The 16568-nt window shown below is 52.0% G+C and overlaps 33 non-coding genes across 33 annotated transcripts; 7 read left to right on the top strand and 26 right to left on the bottom strand.

The window, feature by feature from the left end:
- Positions 1 to 421: 421 nt before the first annotated feature.
- On the bottom strand, positions 422 to 494 carry Trnam-cau (transfer RNA methionine (anticodon CAU)). Its single transcript has one exon. It is a non-coding gene; the product is annotated as a tRNA-Met (tRNA).
- A 293-nt stretch (positions 495 to 787) lies between these two features.
- Positions 788 to 858, bottom strand: Trnag-gcc (transfer RNA glycine (anticodon GCC)). Its single transcript has one exon. It is a non-coding gene; the product is annotated as a tRNA-Gly (tRNA).
- Positions 859 to 1189: 331 nt separating this feature from the next.
- On the top strand, positions 1190 to 1261 carry Trnag-ucc (transfer RNA glycine (anticodon UCC)). Its single transcript has one exon. It is a non-coding gene; the product is annotated as a tRNA-Gly (tRNA).
- Positions 1262 to 2002: 741 nt separating this feature from the next.
- On the bottom strand, positions 2003 to 2076 carry Trnai-aau (transfer RNA isoleucine (anticodon AAU)). The gene has a single exon. It is a non-coding gene; the product is annotated as a tRNA-Ile (tRNA).
- Positions 2077 to 2333: 257 nt separating this feature from the next.
- On the bottom strand, positions 2334 to 2405 carry Trnae-uuc (transfer RNA glutamic acid (anticodon UUC)). The gene has a single exon. It is a non-coding gene; the product is annotated as a tRNA-Glu (tRNA).
- Positions 2406 to 2861: 456 nt separating this feature from the next.
- On the bottom strand, positions 2862 to 2934 carry Trnam-cau (transfer RNA methionine (anticodon CAU)). Its single transcript has one exon. It is a non-coding gene; the product is annotated as a tRNA-Met (tRNA).
- A 293-nt stretch (positions 2935 to 3227) lies between these two features.
- Positions 3228 to 3298, bottom strand: Trnag-gcc (transfer RNA glycine (anticodon GCC)). Its single transcript has one exon. It is a non-coding gene; the product is annotated as a tRNA-Gly (tRNA).
- A 331-nt stretch (positions 3299 to 3629) lies between these two features.
- On the top strand, positions 3630 to 3701 carry Trnag-ucc (transfer RNA glycine (anticodon UCC)). The gene has a single exon. It is a non-coding gene; the product is annotated as a tRNA-Gly (tRNA).
- A 741-nt stretch (positions 3702 to 4442) lies between these two features.
- On the bottom strand, positions 4443 to 4516 carry Trnai-aau (transfer RNA isoleucine (anticodon AAU)). Its single transcript has one exon. It is a non-coding gene; the product is annotated as a tRNA-Ile (tRNA).
- A 257-nt stretch (positions 4517 to 4773) lies between these two features.
- Positions 4774 to 4845, bottom strand: Trnae-uuc (transfer RNA glutamic acid (anticodon UUC)). Its single transcript has one exon. It is a non-coding gene; the product is annotated as a tRNA-Glu (tRNA).
- A 456-nt stretch (positions 4846 to 5301) lies between these two features.
- Trnam-cau (transfer RNA methionine (anticodon CAU)) lies at positions 5302 to 5374 on the bottom strand. The gene has a single exon. It is a non-coding gene; the product is annotated as a tRNA-Met (tRNA).
- A 293-nt stretch (positions 5375 to 5667) lies between these two features.
- Positions 5668 to 5738, bottom strand: Trnag-gcc (transfer RNA glycine (anticodon GCC)). The gene has a single exon. It is a non-coding gene; the product is annotated as a tRNA-Gly (tRNA).
- A 331-nt stretch (positions 5739 to 6069) lies between these two features.
- Trnag-ucc (transfer RNA glycine (anticodon UCC)) lies at positions 6070 to 6141 on the top strand. Its single transcript has one exon. It is a non-coding gene; the product is annotated as a tRNA-Gly (tRNA).
- Positions 6142 to 6882: 741 nt separating this feature from the next.
- Positions 6883 to 6956, bottom strand: Trnai-aau (transfer RNA isoleucine (anticodon AAU)). Its single transcript has one exon. It is a non-coding gene; the product is annotated as a tRNA-Ile (tRNA).
- A 257-nt stretch (positions 6957 to 7213) lies between these two features.
- Trnae-uuc (transfer RNA glutamic acid (anticodon UUC)) lies at positions 7214 to 7285 on the bottom strand. Its single transcript has one exon. It is a non-coding gene; the product is annotated as a tRNA-Glu (tRNA).
- Positions 7286 to 7741: 456 nt separating this feature from the next.
- Positions 7742 to 7814, bottom strand: Trnam-cau (transfer RNA methionine (anticodon CAU)). The gene has a single exon. It is a non-coding gene; the product is annotated as a tRNA-Met (tRNA).
- Positions 7815 to 8107: 293 nt separating this feature from the next.
- Trnag-gcc (transfer RNA glycine (anticodon GCC)) lies at positions 8108 to 8178 on the bottom strand. Its single transcript has one exon. It is a non-coding gene; the product is annotated as a tRNA-Gly (tRNA).
- A 331-nt stretch (positions 8179 to 8509) lies between these two features.
- Trnag-ucc (transfer RNA glycine (anticodon UCC)) lies at positions 8510 to 8581 on the top strand. The gene has a single exon. It is a non-coding gene; the product is annotated as a tRNA-Gly (tRNA).
- Positions 8582 to 9322: 741 nt separating this feature from the next.
- Trnai-aau (transfer RNA isoleucine (anticodon AAU)) lies at positions 9323 to 9396 on the bottom strand. Its single transcript has one exon. It is a non-coding gene; the product is annotated as a tRNA-Ile (tRNA).
- Positions 9397 to 9653: 257 nt separating this feature from the next.
- On the bottom strand, positions 9654 to 9725 carry Trnae-uuc (transfer RNA glutamic acid (anticodon UUC)). Its single transcript has one exon. It is a non-coding gene; the product is annotated as a tRNA-Glu (tRNA).
- Positions 9726 to 10181: 456 nt separating this feature from the next.
- Positions 10182 to 10254, bottom strand: Trnam-cau (transfer RNA methionine (anticodon CAU)). The gene has a single exon. It is a non-coding gene; the product is annotated as a tRNA-Met (tRNA).
- Positions 10255 to 10547: 293 nt separating this feature from the next.
- On the bottom strand, positions 10548 to 10618 carry Trnag-gcc (transfer RNA glycine (anticodon GCC)). Its single transcript has one exon. It is a non-coding gene; the product is annotated as a tRNA-Gly (tRNA).
- A 331-nt stretch (positions 10619 to 10949) lies between these two features.
- Trnag-ucc (transfer RNA glycine (anticodon UCC)) lies at positions 10950 to 11021 on the top strand. The gene has a single exon. It is a non-coding gene; the product is annotated as a tRNA-Gly (tRNA).
- Positions 11022 to 11762: 741 nt separating this feature from the next.
- Positions 11763 to 11836, bottom strand: Trnai-aau (transfer RNA isoleucine (anticodon AAU)). Its single transcript has one exon. It is a non-coding gene; the product is annotated as a tRNA-Ile (tRNA).
- A 257-nt stretch (positions 11837 to 12093) lies between these two features.
- Positions 12094 to 12165, bottom strand: Trnae-uuc (transfer RNA glutamic acid (anticodon UUC)). The gene has a single exon. It is a non-coding gene; the product is annotated as a tRNA-Glu (tRNA).
- Positions 12166 to 12621: 456 nt separating this feature from the next.
- Trnam-cau (transfer RNA methionine (anticodon CAU)) lies at positions 12622 to 12694 on the bottom strand. Its single transcript has one exon. It is a non-coding gene; the product is annotated as a tRNA-Met (tRNA).
- A 293-nt stretch (positions 12695 to 12987) lies between these two features.
- Trnag-gcc (transfer RNA glycine (anticodon GCC)) lies at positions 12988 to 13058 on the bottom strand. The gene has a single exon. It is a non-coding gene; the product is annotated as a tRNA-Gly (tRNA).
- A 331-nt stretch (positions 13059 to 13389) lies between these two features.
- Positions 13390 to 13461, top strand: Trnag-ucc (transfer RNA glycine (anticodon UCC)). The gene has a single exon. It is a non-coding gene; the product is annotated as a tRNA-Gly (tRNA).
- Positions 13462 to 14202: 741 nt separating this feature from the next.
- Positions 14203 to 14276, bottom strand: Trnai-aau (transfer RNA isoleucine (anticodon AAU)). Its single transcript has one exon. It is a non-coding gene; the product is annotated as a tRNA-Ile (tRNA).
- Positions 14277 to 14533: 257 nt separating this feature from the next.
- Positions 14534 to 14605, bottom strand: Trnae-uuc (transfer RNA glutamic acid (anticodon UUC)). The gene has a single exon. It is a non-coding gene; the product is annotated as a tRNA-Glu (tRNA).
- Positions 14606 to 15061: 456 nt separating this feature from the next.
- Trnam-cau (transfer RNA methionine (anticodon CAU)) lies at positions 15062 to 15134 on the bottom strand. Its single transcript has one exon. It is a non-coding gene; the product is annotated as a tRNA-Met (tRNA).
- A 293-nt stretch (positions 15135 to 15427) lies between these two features.
- Positions 15428 to 15498, bottom strand: Trnag-gcc (transfer RNA glycine (anticodon GCC)). The gene has a single exon. It is a non-coding gene; the product is annotated as a tRNA-Gly (tRNA).
- A 331-nt stretch (positions 15499 to 15829) lies between these two features.
- On the top strand, positions 15830 to 15901 carry Trnag-ucc (transfer RNA glycine (anticodon UCC)). Its single transcript has one exon. It is a non-coding gene; the product is annotated as a tRNA-Gly (tRNA).
- The last annotated feature ends 667 nt before the right edge of the window (positions 15902 to 16568 follow it).

The raw sequence follows: 16568 nt of genomic DNA, 5'->3' as shown, positions 1-16568 counted from the left end.
ACTGGCTTTCCGTGTCGCACTTTCCCTGTTTGCGAGCATCTTTTCGCTCTCCCATGCCGAGGCGCGCATGGCAAAAGTCACAGTCCGTTGCTTTTGGCCTCGTTGTTACAGGGGTAGGAGGAAAAGCAAAGCTGTGAGTAGTAATATTTATTTACTTATTTCGCAAGTAAAGACCTGCAGCCTGTCATTATATAGCAGGTCATACACTGTGTGACTTTACATGTTATATCATACGAAATTCAGTTTTATTACTAGTACATTTTTTCTTGAAAATTTCACAAAAGAACTGCAAGTAGTAATAACGGGAAGTAAGCATTTTCACGCTGAGTTGTTGAAGCCTTATGGATAACAAACTGCAAGCTGTTTTGCTCCTTCGCAACCCCAGAGCCGTCAATTTAGCTGTGAACGGAAGTAAATTAAATGCCCCGGGTGAGGATCGAACTCACGACCTTAAGATTATGAGACTTACGCGCTGCCTACTGCGCTACCGAGGCACGTGATGGCCAAACCTTCTGGAATCTCGGCAAGTAGCAAATACTAGTGGTAGAGAGTCTGCACTTGCTGGCTCATTTCTTCTGTTACTACACGTGCATTCCCGGCGCTGCAGGCAACTTGCGATGATAGGCCGACGCCAGTATGCACAATAGCACGCAGGAGTCCAAACGAGAAGACGTGCGCGCTGCGTGTTTGGTTGTTTCCACACGGAATCCCGCGGTTCATTCTCGTGGCCCACGCACTTCGAGTGCGAAGGACACGCAGCTCCACTATCGGGGAAAAAACAAAATGATGCATCGGCCGGGAATCGAACCCGGGCCGCCCGCGTGGCAGGCGAGCATTCTACCACTGAACCACCGATGCTCAGCTAGTTTGCAGCTTCCTTGTGCTTTCCGCGGCAGACGTCTGAAGGGAAAGTGGGACTGCCGTCCAGCGCCGTGGCATCCTCTCGAGAGAATGCTACAAACGCTGAATCCTGCGCTGCACTGCTTAAAAATGACGCCCGAACGCGATCGTCTAAGTAGTGTTGCGGCGCACGCACGCGACGACTCTTGCCAAAGGACGCGAAATGTGCGTAGAGACGCTGTCTGGATGCGCTCGCCTACCCCGTAATGCGCCTGCTGCTGCGACCACCTTCAGCCGCCGCCGACAGGCGGGAAGCAGACACAGCGCGGCGTGCGCGGAAGAAAACCGTGCGGTGGTGGTGTAATGGTCAGCATAGTTGCCTTCCAAGCAGTTGATCCGGGTTCGATTCCCGGCCACCGCAGCCTGCGTTTTACTTCTGCGTATGAGTACTTTTGCCACGCGTCATTAAATTAATGTTTCTTTCCTCCTCTTACTGGCTGCAGGCCACCCTATATTGTGTGCGTCGATTCCGCTTGAGTCTCGACTTGTCTCGACTTTGCTCGGCTGACGCGAGAGCTGACGCTCTCCAATCGGCCTATATCAGAAGGACAAGCACGCGAAACGACTGAGAGAGGTATGGCGAGGCGGGCACAACATTACTTATGCCTCAAGTAAAGACCTGCTGCCTGTTATCGTGCATTGTGTGATTTTACATGTTCTGTCAGACAAATTCAGTTTTATTACTAGCACATTTCTTTTTTTCTTTGTTGAAAATTTTACAACACGCTCCTTCATTTCACTGTGGCCGCACGGCGCGACTTGGCATACCGAGAGGCAAAACGTGGCGCCAGTGCCCTAGACCGAATAGCGCTGCAGCTCCGAAACCGACGAGAAAAGAGAAATACGAATTGAAACTGTCGGCAGCGCCCTGTGTTCGCAGGCGGTCACCCGCCCAAGCACTGACAACGCCCAGCGTCGCGCAGTAGCGGTGATCGGACGACAAACTGTGTGTTCAGCGTGCTGTGACCTGTGAAGTGTTTTAGCGCGTCCCGACAAGTCGCTTTCGGGTCCCCTATCAGCTCCCACACAATGTGACGATTTCTTTGTCACCATACTTGCCCGGGGAAATCGGCGTTGCCTTTTTGAAGTAGTAAAATCGAAGTGGCCCGTGGGGGGATCGAACCCACGACCTTCGCGTTATTAGCACGACGCTCTAACCAACTGAGCTAACGGGCCTCGGTGCACTCCGTCTTCCAGCGCTTAGACGGAGTGGCTCTGCGTATTTACAGGTAACATTTCTATGGTAGCAGTCCAACAGTGGACCAGGGTCTCTTCTCCCTTTATTCCGCTGCTCGTAGTAATTTCATTGCGTGCCCGTTTCTCTCGACTGTTTTCAGCTCACGTTTATGAACCAGTAGCTATAACGCGAGGAGGACGTGAAACAGCATTTCGCAGGGTCCAAACTTGTCGTGATTTGTTCCGAAAAAATTACATTCCGGTACCGGGAATCGAACCCGGGCCTCCTGGGTGAAAGCCAGGTATCCTAGCCACTAGACCACACCGGACGCGCACGCTTATTTTTGGGGTTTACACCCCCTCCACTGGCTTTCCGTGTCGCACTTTCCCTGTTTGCGAGCATCTTTTCGCTCTCCCATGCCGAGGCGCGCATGGCAAAAGTCACAGTCCGTTGCTTTTGGCCTCGTTGTTACAGGGGTAGGAGGAAAAGCAAAGCTGTGAGTAGTAATATTTATTTACTTATTTCGCAAGTAAAGACCTGCAGCCTGTCATTATATAGCAGGTCATACACTGTGTGACTTTACATGTTATATCATACGAAATTCAGTTTTATTACTAGTACATTTTTTCTTGAAAATTTCACAAAAGAACTGCAAGTAGTAATAACGGGAAGTAAGCATTTTCACGCTGAGTTGTTGAAGCCTTATGGATAACAAACTGCAAGCTGTTTTGCTCCTTCGCAACCCCAGAGCCGTCAATTTAGCTGTGAACGGAAGTAAATTAAATGCCCCGGGTGAGGATCGAACTCACGACCTTAAGATTATGAGACTTACGCGCTGCCTACTGCGCTACCGAGGCACGTGATGGCCAAACCTTCTGGAATCTCGGCAAGTAGCAAATACTAGTGGTAGAGAGTCTGCACTTGCTGGCTCATTTCTTCTGTTACTACACGTGCATTCCCGGCGCTGCAGGCAACTTGCGATGATAGGCCGACGCCAGTATGCACAATAGCACGCAGGAGTCCAAACGAGAAGACGTGCGCGCTGCGTGTTTGGTTGTTTCCACACGGAATCCCGCGGTTCATTCTCGTGGCCCACGCACTTCGAGTGCGAAGGACACGCAGCTCCACTATCGGGGAAAAAACAAAATGATGCATCGGCCGGGAATCGAACCCGGGCCGCCCGCGTGGCAGGCGAGCATTCTACCACTGAACCACCGATGCTCAGCTAGTTTGCAGCTTCCTTGTGCTTTCCGCGGCAGACGTCTGAAGGGAAAGTGGGACTGCCGTCCAGCGCCGTGGCATCCTCTCGAGAGAATGCTACAAACGCTGAATCCTGCGCTGCACTGCTTAAAAATGACGCCCGAACGCGATCGTCTAAGTAGTGTTGCGGCGCACGCACGCGACGACTCTTGCCAAAGGACGCGAAATGTGCGTAGAGACGCTGTCTGGATGCGCTCGCCTACCCCGTAATGCGCCTGCTGCTGCGACCACCTTCAGCCGCCGCCGACAGGCGGGAAGCAGACACAGCGCGGCGTGCGCGGAAGAAAACCGTGCGGTGGTGGTGTAATGGTCAGCATAGTTGCCTTCCAAGCAGTTGATCCGGGTTCGATTCCCGGCCACCGCAGCCTGCGTTTTACTTCTGCGTATGAGTACTTTTGCCACGCGTCATTAAATTAATGTTTCTTTCCTCCTCTTACTGGCTGCAGGCCACCCTATATTGTGTGCGTCGATTCCGCTTGAGTCTCGACTTGTCTCGACTTTGCTCGGCTGACGCGAGAGCTGACGCTCTCCAATCGGCCTATATCAGAAGGACAAGCACGCGAAACGACTGAGAGAGGTATGGCGAGGCGGGCACAACATTACTTATGCCTCAAGTAAAGACCTGCTGCCTGTTATCGTGCATTGTGTGATTTTACATGTTCTGTCAGACAAATTCAGTTTTATTACTAGCACATTTCTTTTTTTCTTTGTTGAAAATTTTACAACACGCTCCTTCATTTCACTGTGGCCGCACGGCGCGACTTGGCATACCGAGAGGCAAAACGTGGCGCCAGTGCCCTAGACCGAATAGCGCTGCAGCTCCGAAACCGACGAGAAAAGAGAAATACGAATTGAAACTGTCGGCAGCGCCCTGTGTTCGCAGGCGGTCACCCGCCCAAGCACTGACAACGCCCAGCGTCGCGCAGTAGCGGTGATCGGACGACAAACTGTGTGTTCAGCGTGCTGTGACCTGTGAAGTGTTTTAGCGCGTCCCGACAAGTCGCTTTCGGGTCCCCTATCAGCTCCCACACAATGTGACGATTTCTTTGTCACCATACTTGCCCGGGGAAATCGGCGTTGCCTTTTTGAAGTAGTAAAATCGAAGTGGCCCGTGGGGGGATCGAACCCACGACCTTCGCGTTATTAGCACGACGCTCTAACCAACTGAGCTAACGGGCCTCGGTGCACTCCGTCTTCCAGCGCTTAGACGGAGTGGCTCTGCGTATTTACAGGTAACATTTCTATGGTAGCAGTCCAACAGTGGACCAGGGTCTCTTCTCCCTTTATTCCGCTGCTCGTAGTAATTTCATTGCGTGCCCGTTTCTCTCGACTGTTTTCAGCTCACGTTTATGAACCAGTAGCTATAACGCGAGGAGGACGTGAAACAGCATTTCGCAGGGTCCAAACTTGTCGTGATTTGTTCCGAAAAAATTACATTCCGGTACCGGGAATCGAACCCGGGCCTCCTGGGTGAAAGCCAGGTATCCTAGCCACTAGACCACACCGGACGCGCACGCTTATTTTTGGGGTTTACACCCCCTCCACTGGCTTTCCGTGTCGCACTTTCCCTGTTTGCGAGCATCTTTTCGCTCTCCCATGCCGAGGCGCGCATGGCAAAAGTCACAGTCCGTTGCTTTTGGCCTCGTTGTTACAGGGGTAGGAGGAAAAGCAAAGCTGTGAGTAGTAATATTTATTTACTTATTTCGCAAGTAAAGACCTGCAGCCTGTCATTATATAGCAGGTCATACACTGTGTGACTTTACATGTTATATCATACGAAATTCAGTTTTATTACTAGTACATTTTTTCTTGAAAATTTCACAAAAGAACTGCAAGTAGTAATAACGGGAAGTAAGCATTTTCACGCTGAGTTGTTGAAGCCTTATGGATAACAAACTGCAAGCTGTTTTGCTCCTTCGCAACCCCAGAGCCGTCAATTTAGCTGTGAACGGAAGTAAATTAAATGCCCCGGGTGAGGATCGAACTCACGACCTTAAGATTATGAGACTTACGCGCTGCCTACTGCGCTACCGAGGCACGTGATGGCCAAACCTTCTGGAATCTCGGCAAGTAGCAAATACTAGTGGTAGAGAGTCTGCACTTGCTGGCTCATTTCTTCTGTTACTACACGTGCATTCCCGGCGCTGCAGGCAACTTGCGATGATAGGCCGACGCCAGTATGCACAATAGCACGCAGGAGTCCAAACGAGAAGACGTGCGCGCTGCGTGTTTGGTTGTTTCCACACGGAATCCCGCGGTTCATTCTCGTGGCCCACGCACTTCGAGTGCGAAGGACACGCAGCTCCACTATCGGGGAAAAAACAAAATGATGCATCGGCCGGGAATCGAACCCGGGCCGCCCGCGTGGCAGGCGAGCATTCTACCACTGAACCACCGATGCTCAGCTAGTTTGCAGCTTCCTTGTGCTTTCCGCGGCAGACGTCTGAAGGGAAAGTGGGACTGCCGTCCAGCGCCGTGGCATCCTCTCGAGAGAATGCTACAAACGCTGAATCCTGCGCTGCACTGCTTAAAAATGACGCCCGAACGCGATCGTCTAAGTAGTGTTGCGGCGCACGCACGCGACGACTCTTGCCAAAGGACGCGAAATGTGCGTAGAGACGCTGTCTGGATGCGCTCGCCTACCCCGTAATGCGCCTGCTGCTGCGACCACCTTCAGCCGCCGCCGACAGGCGGGAAGCAGACACAGCGCGGCGTGCGCGGAAGAAAACCGTGCGGTGGTGGTGTAATGGTCAGCATAGTTGCCTTCCAAGCAGTTGATCCGGGTTCGATTCCCGGCCACCGCAGCCTGCGTTTTACTTCTGCGTATGAGTACTTTTGCCACGCGTCATTAAATTAATGTTTCTTTCCTCCTCTTACTGGCTGCAGGCCACCCTATATTGTGTGCGTCGATTCCGCTTGAGTCTCGACTTGTCTCGACTTTGCTCGGCTGACGCGAGAGCTGACGCTCTCCAATCGGCCTATATCAGAAGGACAAGCACGCGAAACGACTGAGAGAGGTATGGCGAGGCGGGCACAACATTACTTATGCCTCAAGTAAAGACCTGCTGCCTGTTATCGTGCATTGTGTGATTTTACATGTTCTGTCAGACAAATTCAGTTTTATTACTAGCACATTTCTTTTTTTCTTTGTTGAAAATTTTACAACACGCTCCTTCATTTCACTGTGGCCGCACGGCGCGACTTGGCATACCGAGAGGCAAAACGTGGCGCCAGTGCCCTAGACCGAATAGCGCTGCAGCTCCGAAACCGACGAGAAAAGAGAAATACGAATTGAAACTGTCGGCAGCGCCCTGTGTTCGCAGGCGGTCACCCGCCCAAGCACTGACAACGCCCAGCGTCGCGCAGTAGCGGTGATCGGACGACAAACTGTGTGTTCAGCGTGCTGTGACCTGTGAAGTGTTTTAGCGCGTCCCGACAAGTCGCTTTCGGGTCCCCTATCAGCTCCCACACAATGTGACGATTTCTTTGTCACCATACTTGCCCGGGGAAATCGGCGTTGCCTTTTTGAAGTAGTAAAATCGAAGTGGCCCGTGGGGGGATCGAACCCACGACCTTCGCGTTATTAGCACGACGCTCTAACCAACTGAGCTAACGGGCCTCGGTGCACTCCGTCTTCCAGCGCTTAGACGGAGTGGCTCTGCGTATTTACAGGTAACATTTCTATGGTAGCAGTCCAACAGTGGACCAGGGTCTCTTCTCCCTTTATTCCGCTGCTCGTAGTAATTTCATTGCGTGCCCGTTTCTCTCGACTGTTTTCAGCTCACGTTTATGAACCAGTAGCTATAACGCGAGGAGGACGTGAAACAGCATTTCGCAGGGTCCAAACTTGTCGTGATTTGTTCCGAAAAAATTACATTCCGGTACCGGGAATCGAACCCGGGCCTCCTGGGTGAAAGCCAGGTATCCTAGCCACTAGACCACACCGGACGCGCACGCTTATTTTTGGGGTTTACACCCCCTCCACTGGCTTTCCGTGTCGCACTTTCCCTGTTTGCGAGCATCTTTTCGCTCTCCCATGCCGAGGCGCGCATGGCAAAAGTCACAGTCCGTTGCTTTTGGCCTCGTTGTTACAGGGGTAGGAGGAAAAGCAAAGCTGTGAGTAGTAATATTTATTTACTTATTTCGCAAGTAAAGACCTGCAGCCTGTCATTATATAGCAGGTCATACACTGTGTGACTTTACATGTTATATCATACGAAATTCAGTTTTATTACTAGTACATTTTTTCTTGAAAATTTCACAAAAGAACTGCAAGTAGTAATAACGGGAAGTAAGCATTTTCACGCTGAGTTGTTGAAGCCTTATGGATAACAAACTGCAAGCTGTTTTGCTCCTTCGCAACCCCAGAGCCGTCAATTTAGCTGTGAACGGAAGTAAATTAAATGCCCCGGGTGAGGATCGAACTCACGACCTTAAGATTATGAGACTTACGCGCTGCCTACTGCGCTACCGAGGCACGTGATGGCCAAACCTTCTGGAATCTCGGCAAGTAGCAAATACTAGTGGTAGAGAGTCTGCACTTGCTGGCTCATTTCTTCTGTTACTACACGTGCATTCCCGGCGCTGCAGGCAACTTGCGATGATAGGCCGACGCCAGTATGCACAATAGCACGCAGGAGTCCAAACGAGAAGACGTGCGCGCTGCGTGTTTGGTTGTTTCCACACGGAATCCCGCGGTTCATTCTCGTGGCCCACGCACTTCGAGTGCGAAGGACACGCAGCTCCACTATCGGGGAAAAAACAAAATGATGCATCGGCCGGGAATCGAACCCGGGCCGCCCGCGTGGCAGGCGAGCATTCTACCACTGAACCACCGATGCTCAGCTAGTTTGCAGCTTCCTTGTGCTTTCCGCGGCAGACGTCTGAAGGGAAAGTGGGACTGCCGTCCAGCGCCGTGGCATCCTCTCGAGAGAATGCTACAAACGCTGAATCCTGCGCTGCACTGCTTAAAAATGACGCCCGAACGCGATCGTCTAAGTAGTGTTGCGGCGCACGCACGCGACGACTCTTGCCAAAGGACGCGAAATGTGCGTAGAGACGCTGTCTGGATGCGCTCGCCTACCCCGTAATGCGCCTGCTGCTGCGACCACCTTCAGCCGCCGCCGACAGGCGGGAAGCAGACACAGCGCGGCGTGCGCGGAAGAAAACCGTGCGGTGGTGGTGTAATGGTCAGCATAGTTGCCTTCCAAGCAGTTGATCCGGGTTCGATTCCCGGCCACCGCAGCCTGCGTTTTACTTCTGCGTATGAGTACTTTTGCCACGCGTCATTAAATTAATGTTTCTTTCCTCCTCTTACTGGCTGCAGGCCACCCTATATTGTGTGCGTCGATTCCGCTTGAGTCTCGACTTGTCTCGACTTTGCTCGGCTGACGCGAGAGCTGACGCTCTCCAATCGGCCTATATCAGAAGGACAAGCACGCGAAACGACTGAGAGAGGTATGGCGAGGCGGGCACAACATTACTTATGCCTCAAGTAAAGACCTGCTGCCTGTTATCGTGCATTGTGTGATTTTACATGTTCTGTCAGACAAATTCAGTTTTATTACTAGCACATTTCTTTTTTTCTTTGTTGAAAATTTTACAACACGCTCCTTCATTTCACTGTGGCCGCACGGCGCGACTTGGCATACCGAGAGGCAAAACGTGGCGCCAGTGCCCTAGACCGAATAGCGCTGCAGCTCCGAAACCGACGAGAAAAGAGAAATACGAATTGAAACTGTCGGCAGCGCCCTGTGTTCGCAGGCGGTCACCCGCCCAAGCACTGACAACGCCCAGCGTCGCGCAGTAGCGGTGATCGGACGACAAACTGTGTGTTCAGCGTGCTGTGACCTGTGAAGTGTTTTAGCGCGTCCCGACAAGTCGCTTTCGGGTCCCCTATCAGCTCCCACACAATGTGACGATTTCTTTGTCACCATACTTGCCCGGGGAAATCGGCGTTGCCTTTTTGAAGTAGTAAAATCGAAGTGGCCCGTGGGGGGATCGAACCCACGACCTTCGCGTTATTAGCACGACGCTCTAACCAACTGAGCTAACGGGCCTCGGTGCACTCCGTCTTCCAGCGCTTAGACGGAGTGGCTCTGCGTATTTACAGGTAACATTTCTATGGTAGCAGTCCAACAGTGGACCAGGGTCTCTTCTCCCTTTATTCCGCTGCTCGTAGTAATTTCATTGCGTGCCCGTTTCTCTCGACTGTTTTCAGCTCACGTTTATGAACCAGTAGCTATAACGCGAGGAGGACGTGAAACAGCATTTCGCAGGGTCCAAACTTGTCGTGATTTGTTCCGAAAAAATTACATTCCGGTACCGGGAATCGAACCCGGGCCTCCTGGGTGAAAGCCAGGTATCCTAGCCACTAGACCACACCGGACGCGCACGCTTATTTTTGGGGTTTACACCCCCTCCACTGGCTTTCCGTGTCGCACTTTCCCTGTTTGCGAGCATCTTTTCGCTCTCCCATGCCGAGGCGCGCATGGCAAAAGTCACAGTCCGTTGCTTTTGGCCTCGTTGTTACAGGGGTAGGAGGAAAAGCAAAGCTGTGAGTAGTAATATTTATTTACTTATTTCGCAAGTAAAGACCTGCAGCCTGTCATTATATAGCAGGTCATACACTGTGTGACTTTACATGTTATATCATACGAAATTCAGTTTTATTACTAGTACATTTTTTCTTGAAAATTTCACAAAAGAACTGCAAGTAGTAATAACGGGAAGTAAGCATTTTCACGCTGAGTTGTTGAAGCCTTATGGATAACAAACTGCAAGCTGTTTTGCTCCTTCGCAACCCCAGAGCCGTCAATTTAGCTGTGAACGGAAGTAAATTAAATGCCCCGGGTGAGGATCGAACTCACGACCTTAAGATTATGAGACTTACGCGCCGCCTACTGCGCTACCGAGGCACGTGATGGCCAAACCTTCTGGAATCTCGGCAAGTAGCAAATACTAGTGGTAGAGAGTCTGCACTTGCTGGCTCATTTCTTCTGTTACTACACGTGCATTCCCGGCGCTGCAGGCAACTTGCGATGATAGGCCGACGCCAGTATGCACAATAGCACGCAGGAGTCCAAACGAGAAGACGTGCGCGCTGCGTGTTTGGTTGTTTCCACACGGAATCCCGCGGTTCATTCTCGTGGCCCACGCACTTCGAGTGCGAAGGACACGCAGCTCCACTATCGGGGAAAAAACAAAATGATGCATCGGCCGGGAATCGAACCCGGGCCGCCCGCGTGGCAGGCGAGCATTCTACCACTGAACCACCGATGCTCAGCTAGTTTGCAGCTTCCTTGTGCTTTCCGCGGCAGACGTCTGAAGGGAAAGTGGGACTGCCGTCCAGCGCCGTGGCATCCTCTCGAGAGAATGCTACAAACGCTGAATCCTGCGCTGCACTGCTTAAAAATGACGCCCGAACGCGATCGTCTAAGTAGTGTTGCGGCGCACGCACGCGACGACTCTTGCCAAAGGACGCGAAATGTGCGTAGAGACGCTGTCTGGATGCGCTCGCCTACCCCGTAATGCGCCTGCTGCTGCGACCACCTTCAGCCGCCGCCGACAGGCGGGAAGCAGACACAGCGCGGCGTGCGCGGAAGAAAACCGTGCGGTGGTGGTGTAATGGTCAGCATAGTTGCCTTCCAAGCAGTTGATCCGGGTTCGATTCCCGGCCACCGCAGCCTGCGTTTTACTTCTGCGTATGAGTACTTTTGCCACGCGTCATTAAATTAATGTTTCTTTCCTCCTCTTACTGGCTGCAGGCCACCCTATATTGTGTGCGTCGATTCCGCTTGAGTCTCGACTTGTCTCGACTTTGCTCGGCTGACGCGAGAGCTGACGCTCTCCAATCGGCCTATATCAGAAGGACAAGCACGCGAAACGACTGAGAGAGGTATGACGAGGCGGGCACAACATTACTTATGCCTCAAGTAAAGACCTGCTGCCTGTTATCGTGCATTGTGTGATTTTACATGTTCTGTCAGACAAATTCAGTTTTATTACTAGCACATTTCTTTTTTTCTTTGTTGAAAATTTTACAACACGCTCCTTCATTTCACTGTGGCCGCACGGCGCGACTTGGCATACCGAGAGGCAAAACGTGGCGCCAGTGCCCTAGACCGAATAGCGCTGCAGCTCCGAAACCGACGAGAAAAGAGAAATACGAATTGAAACTGTCGGCAGCGCCCTGTGTTCGCAGGCGGTCACCCGCCCAAGCACTGACAACGCCCAGCGTCGCGCAGTAGCGGTGATCGGACGACAAACTGTGTGTTCAGCGTGCTGTGACCTGTGAAGTGTTTTAGCGCGTCCCGACAAGTCGCTTTCGGGTCCCCTATCAGCTCCCACACAATGTGACGATTTCTTTGTCACCATACTTGCCCGGGGAAATCGGCGTTGCCTTTTTGAAGTAGTAAAATCGAAGTGGCCCGTGGGGGGATCGAACCCACGACCTTCGCGTTATTAGCACGACGCTCTAACCAACTGAGCTAACGGGCCTCGGTGCACTCCGTCTTCCAGCGCTTAGACGGAGTGGCTCTGCGTATTTACAGGTAACATTTCTATGGTAGCAGTCCAACAGTGGACCAGGGTCTCTTCTCCCTTTATTCCGCTGCTCGTAGTAATTTCATTGCGTGCCCGTTTCTCTCGACTGTTTTCAGCTCACGTTTATGAACCAGTAGCTATAACGCGAGGAGGACGTGAAACAGCATTTCGCAGGGTCCAAACTTGTCGTGATTTGTTCCGAAAAAATTACATTCCGGTACCGGGAATCGAACCCGGGCCTCCTGGGTGAAAGCCAGGTATCCTAGCCACTAGACCACACCGGACGCGCACGCTTATTTTTGGGGTTTACACCCCCTCCACTGGCTTTCCGTGTCGCACTTTCCCTGTTTGCGAGCATCTTTTCGCTCTCCCATGCCGAGGCGCGCATGGCAAAAGTCACAGTCCGTTGCTTTTGGCCTCGTTGTTACAGGGGTAGGAGGAAAAGCAAAGCTGTGAGTAGTAATATTTATTTACTTATTTCGCAAGTAAAGACCTGCAGCCTGTCATTATATAGCAGGTCATACACTGTGTGACTTTACATGTTATATCATACGAAATTCAGTTTTATTACTAGTACATTTTTTCTTGAAAATTTCACAAAAGAACTGCAAGTAGTAATAACGGGAAGTAAGCATTTTCACGCTGAGTTGTTGAAGCCTTATGGATAACAAACTGCAAGCTGTTTTGCTCCTTCGCAACCCCAGAGCCGTCAATTTAGCTGTGAACGGAAGTAAATTAAATGCCCCGGGTGAGGATCGAACTCACGACCTTAAGATTATGAGACTTACGCGCTGCCTACTGCGCTACCGAGGCACGTGATGGCCAAACCTTCTGGAATCTCGGCAAGTAGCAAATACTAGTGGTAGAGAGTCTGCACTTGCTGGCTCATTTCTTCTGTTACTACACGTGCATTCCCGGCGCTGCAGGCAACTTGCGATGATAGGCCGACGCCAGTATGCACAATAGCACGCAGGAGTCCAAACGAGAAGACGTGCGCGCTGCGTGTTTGGTTGTTTCCACACGGAATCCCGCGGTTCATTCTCGTGGCCCACGCACTTCGAGTGCGAAGGACACGCAGCTCCACTATCGGGGAAAAAACAAAATGATGCATCGGCCGGGAATCGAACCCGGGCCGCCCGCGTGGCAGGCGAGCATTCTACCACTGAACCACCGATGCTCAGCTAGTTTGCAGCTTCCTTGTGCTTTCCGCGGCAGACGTCTGAAGGGAAAGTGGGACTGCCGTCCAGCGCCGTGGCATCCTCTCGAGAGAATGCTACAAACGCTGAATCCTGCGCTGCACTGCTTAAAAATGACGCCCGAACGCGATCGTCTAAGTAGTGTTGCGGCGCACGCACGCGACGACTCTTGCCAAAGGACGCGAAATGTGCGTAGAGACGCTGTCTGGATGCGCTCGCCTACCCCGTAATGCGCCTGCTGCTGCGACCACCTTCAGCCGCCGCCGACAGGCGGGAAGCAGACACAGCGCGGCGTGCGCGGAAGAAAACCGTGCGGTGGTGGTGTAATGGTCAGCATAGTTGCCTTCCAAGCAGTTGATCCGGGTTCGATTCCCGGCCACCGCAGCCTGCGTTTTACTTCTGCGTATGAGTACTTTTGCCACGCGTCATTAAATTAATGTTTCTTTCCTCCTCTTACTGGCTGCAGGCCACCCTATATTGTGTGCGTCGATTCCGCTTGAGTCTCGACTTGTCTCGACTTTGCTCGGCTGACGCGAGAGCTGACGCTCTCCAATCGGCCTATATCAGAAGGACAAGCACGCGAAACGACTGAGAGAGGTATGGCGAGGCGGGCACAACATTACTTATGCCTCAAGTAAAGACCTGCTGCCTGTTATCGTGCATTGTGTGATTTTACATGTTCTGTCAGACAAATTCAGTTTTATTACTAGCACATTTCTTTTTTTCTTTGTTGAAAATTTTACAACACGCTCCTTCATTTCACTGTGGCCGCACGGCGCGACTTGGCATACCGAGAGGCAAAACGTGGCGCCAGTGCCCTAGACCGAATAGCGCTGCAGCTCCGAAACCGACGAGAAAAGAGAAATACGAATTGAAACTGTCGGCAGCGCCCTGTGTTCGCAGGCGGTCACCCGCCCAAGCACTGACAACGCCCAGCGTCGCGCAGTAGCGGTGATCGGACGACAAACTGTGTGTTCAGCGTGCTGTGACCTGTGAAGTGTTTTAGCGCGTCCCGACAAGTCGCTTTCGGGTCCCCTATCAGCTCCCACACAATGTGACGATTTCTTTGTCACCATACTTGCCCGGGGAAATCGGCGTTGCCTTTTTGAAGTAGTAAAATCGAAGTGGCCCGTGGGGGGATCGAACCCACGACCTTCGCGTTATTAGCACGACGCTCTAACCAACTGAGCTAACGGGCCTCGGTGCACTCCGTCTTCCAGCGCTTAGACGGAGTGGCTCTGCGTATTTACAGGTAACATTTCTATGGTAGCAGTCCAACAGTGGACCAGGGTCTCTTCTCCCTTTATTCCGCTGCTCGTAGTAATTTCATTGCGTGCCCGTTTCTCTCGACTGTTTTCAGCTCACGTTTATGAACCAGTAGCTATAACGCGAGGAGGACGTGAAACAGCATTTCGCAGGGTCCAAACTTGTCGTGATTTGTTCCGAAAAAATTACATTCCGGTACCGGGAATCGAACCCGGGCCTCCTGGGTGAAAGCCAGGTATCCTAGCCACTAGACCACACCGGACGCGCACGCTTATTTTTGGGGTTTACACCCCCTCCACTGGCTTTCCGTGTCGCACTTTCCCTGTTTGCGAGCATCTTTTCGCTCTCCCATGCCGAGGCGCGCATGGCAAAAGTCACAGTCCGTTGCTTTTGGCCTCGTTGTTACAGGGGTAGGAGGAAAAGCAAAGCTGTGAGTAGTAATATTTATTTACTTATTTCGCAAGTAAAGACCTGCAGCCTGTCATTATATAGCAGGTCATACACTGTGTGACTTTACATGTTATATCATACGAAATTCAGTTTTATTACTAGTACATTTTTTCTTGAAAATTTCACAAAAGAACTGCAAGTAGTAATAACGGGAAGTAAGCATTTTCACGCTGAGTTGTTGAAGCCTTATGGATAACAAACTGCAAGCTGTTTTGCTCCTTCGCAACCCCAGAGCCGTCAATTTAGCTGTGAACGGAAGTAAATTAAATGCCCCGGGTGAGGATCGAACTCACGACCTTAAGATTATGAGACTTACGCGCTGCCTACTGCGCTACCGAGGCACGTGATGGCCAAACCTTCTGGAATCTCGGCAAGTAGCAAATACTAGTGGTAGAGAGTCTGCACTTGCTGGCTCATTTCTTCTGTTACTACACGTGCATTCCCGGCGCTGCAGGCAACTTGCGATGATAGGCCGACGCCAGTATGCACAATAGCACGCAGGAGTCCAAACGAGAAGACGTGCGCGCTGCGTGTTTGGTTGTTTCCACACGGAATCCCGCGGTTCATTCTCGTGGCCCACGCACTTCGAGTGCGAAGGACACGCAGCTCCACTATCGGGGAAAAAACAAAATGATGCATCGGCCGGGAATCGAACCCGGGCCGCCCGCGTGGCAGGCGAGCATTCTACCACTGAACCACCGATGCTCAGCTAGTTTGCAGCTTCCTTGTGCTTTCCGCGGCAGACGTCTGAAGGGAAAGTGGGACTGCCGTCCAGCGCCGTGGCATCCTCTCGAGAGAATGCTACAAACGCTGAATCCTGCGCTGCACTGCTTAAAAATGACGCCCGAACGCGATCGTCTAAGTAGTGTTGCGGCGCACGCACGCGACGACTCTTGCCAAAGGACGCGAAATGTGCGTAGAGACGCTGTCTGGATGCGCTCGCCTACCCCGTAATGCGCCTGCTGCTGCGACCACCTTCAGCCGCCGCCGACAGGCGGGAAGCAGACACAGCGCGGCGTGCGCGGAAGAAAACCGTGCGGTGGTGGTGTAATGGTCAGCATAGTTGCCTTCCAAGCAGTTGATCCGGGTTCGATTCCCGGCCACCGCAGCCTGCGTTTTACTTCTGCGTATGAGTACTTTTGCCACGCGTCATTAAATTAATGTTTCTTTCCTCCTCTTACTGGCTGCAGGCCACCCTATATTGTGTGCGTCGATTCCGCTTGAGTCTCGACTTGTCTCGACTTTGCTCGGCTGACGCGAGAGCTGACGCTCTCCAATCGGCCTATATCAGAAGGACAAGCACGCGAAACGACTGAGAGAGGTATGGCGAGGCGGGCACAACATTACTTATGCCTCAAGTAAAGACCTGCTGCCTGTTATCGTGCATTGTGTGATTTTACATGTTCTGTCAGACAAATTCAGTTTTATTACTAGCACATTTCTTTTTTTCTTTGTTGAAAATTTTACAACACGCTCCTTCATTTCACTGTGGCCGCACGGCGCGACTTGGCATACCGAGAGGCAAAACGTGGCGCCAGTGCCCTAGACCGAATAGCGCTGCAGCTCCGAAACCGACGAGAAAAGAGAAATACGAATTGAAACTGTCGGCAGCGCCCTGTGTTCGCAGGCGGTCACCCGCCCAAGCACTGACAACGCCCAGCGTCGCGCAGTAGCGGTGATCGGACGACAAACTGTGTGTTCAGCGTGCTGTGACCTGTGAAGTGTTTTAGCGCGTCCCGACAAGTCGCTTTCGGGTCCCCTATCAGCTCCCACAC

This window comes from Schistocerca gregaria, chromosome 2 (genome assembly GCF_023897955.1).
Source record: "Schistocerca gregaria isolate iqSchGreg1 chromosome 2, iqSchGreg1.2, whole genome shotgun sequence".
Classification (NCBI taxonomy): Eukaryota; Metazoa; Arthropoda; class Insecta; order Orthoptera; family Acrididae; genus Schistocerca; species Schistocerca gregaria.
This window is presented reverse-complemented; position numbering and strand designations above follow the sequence as displayed.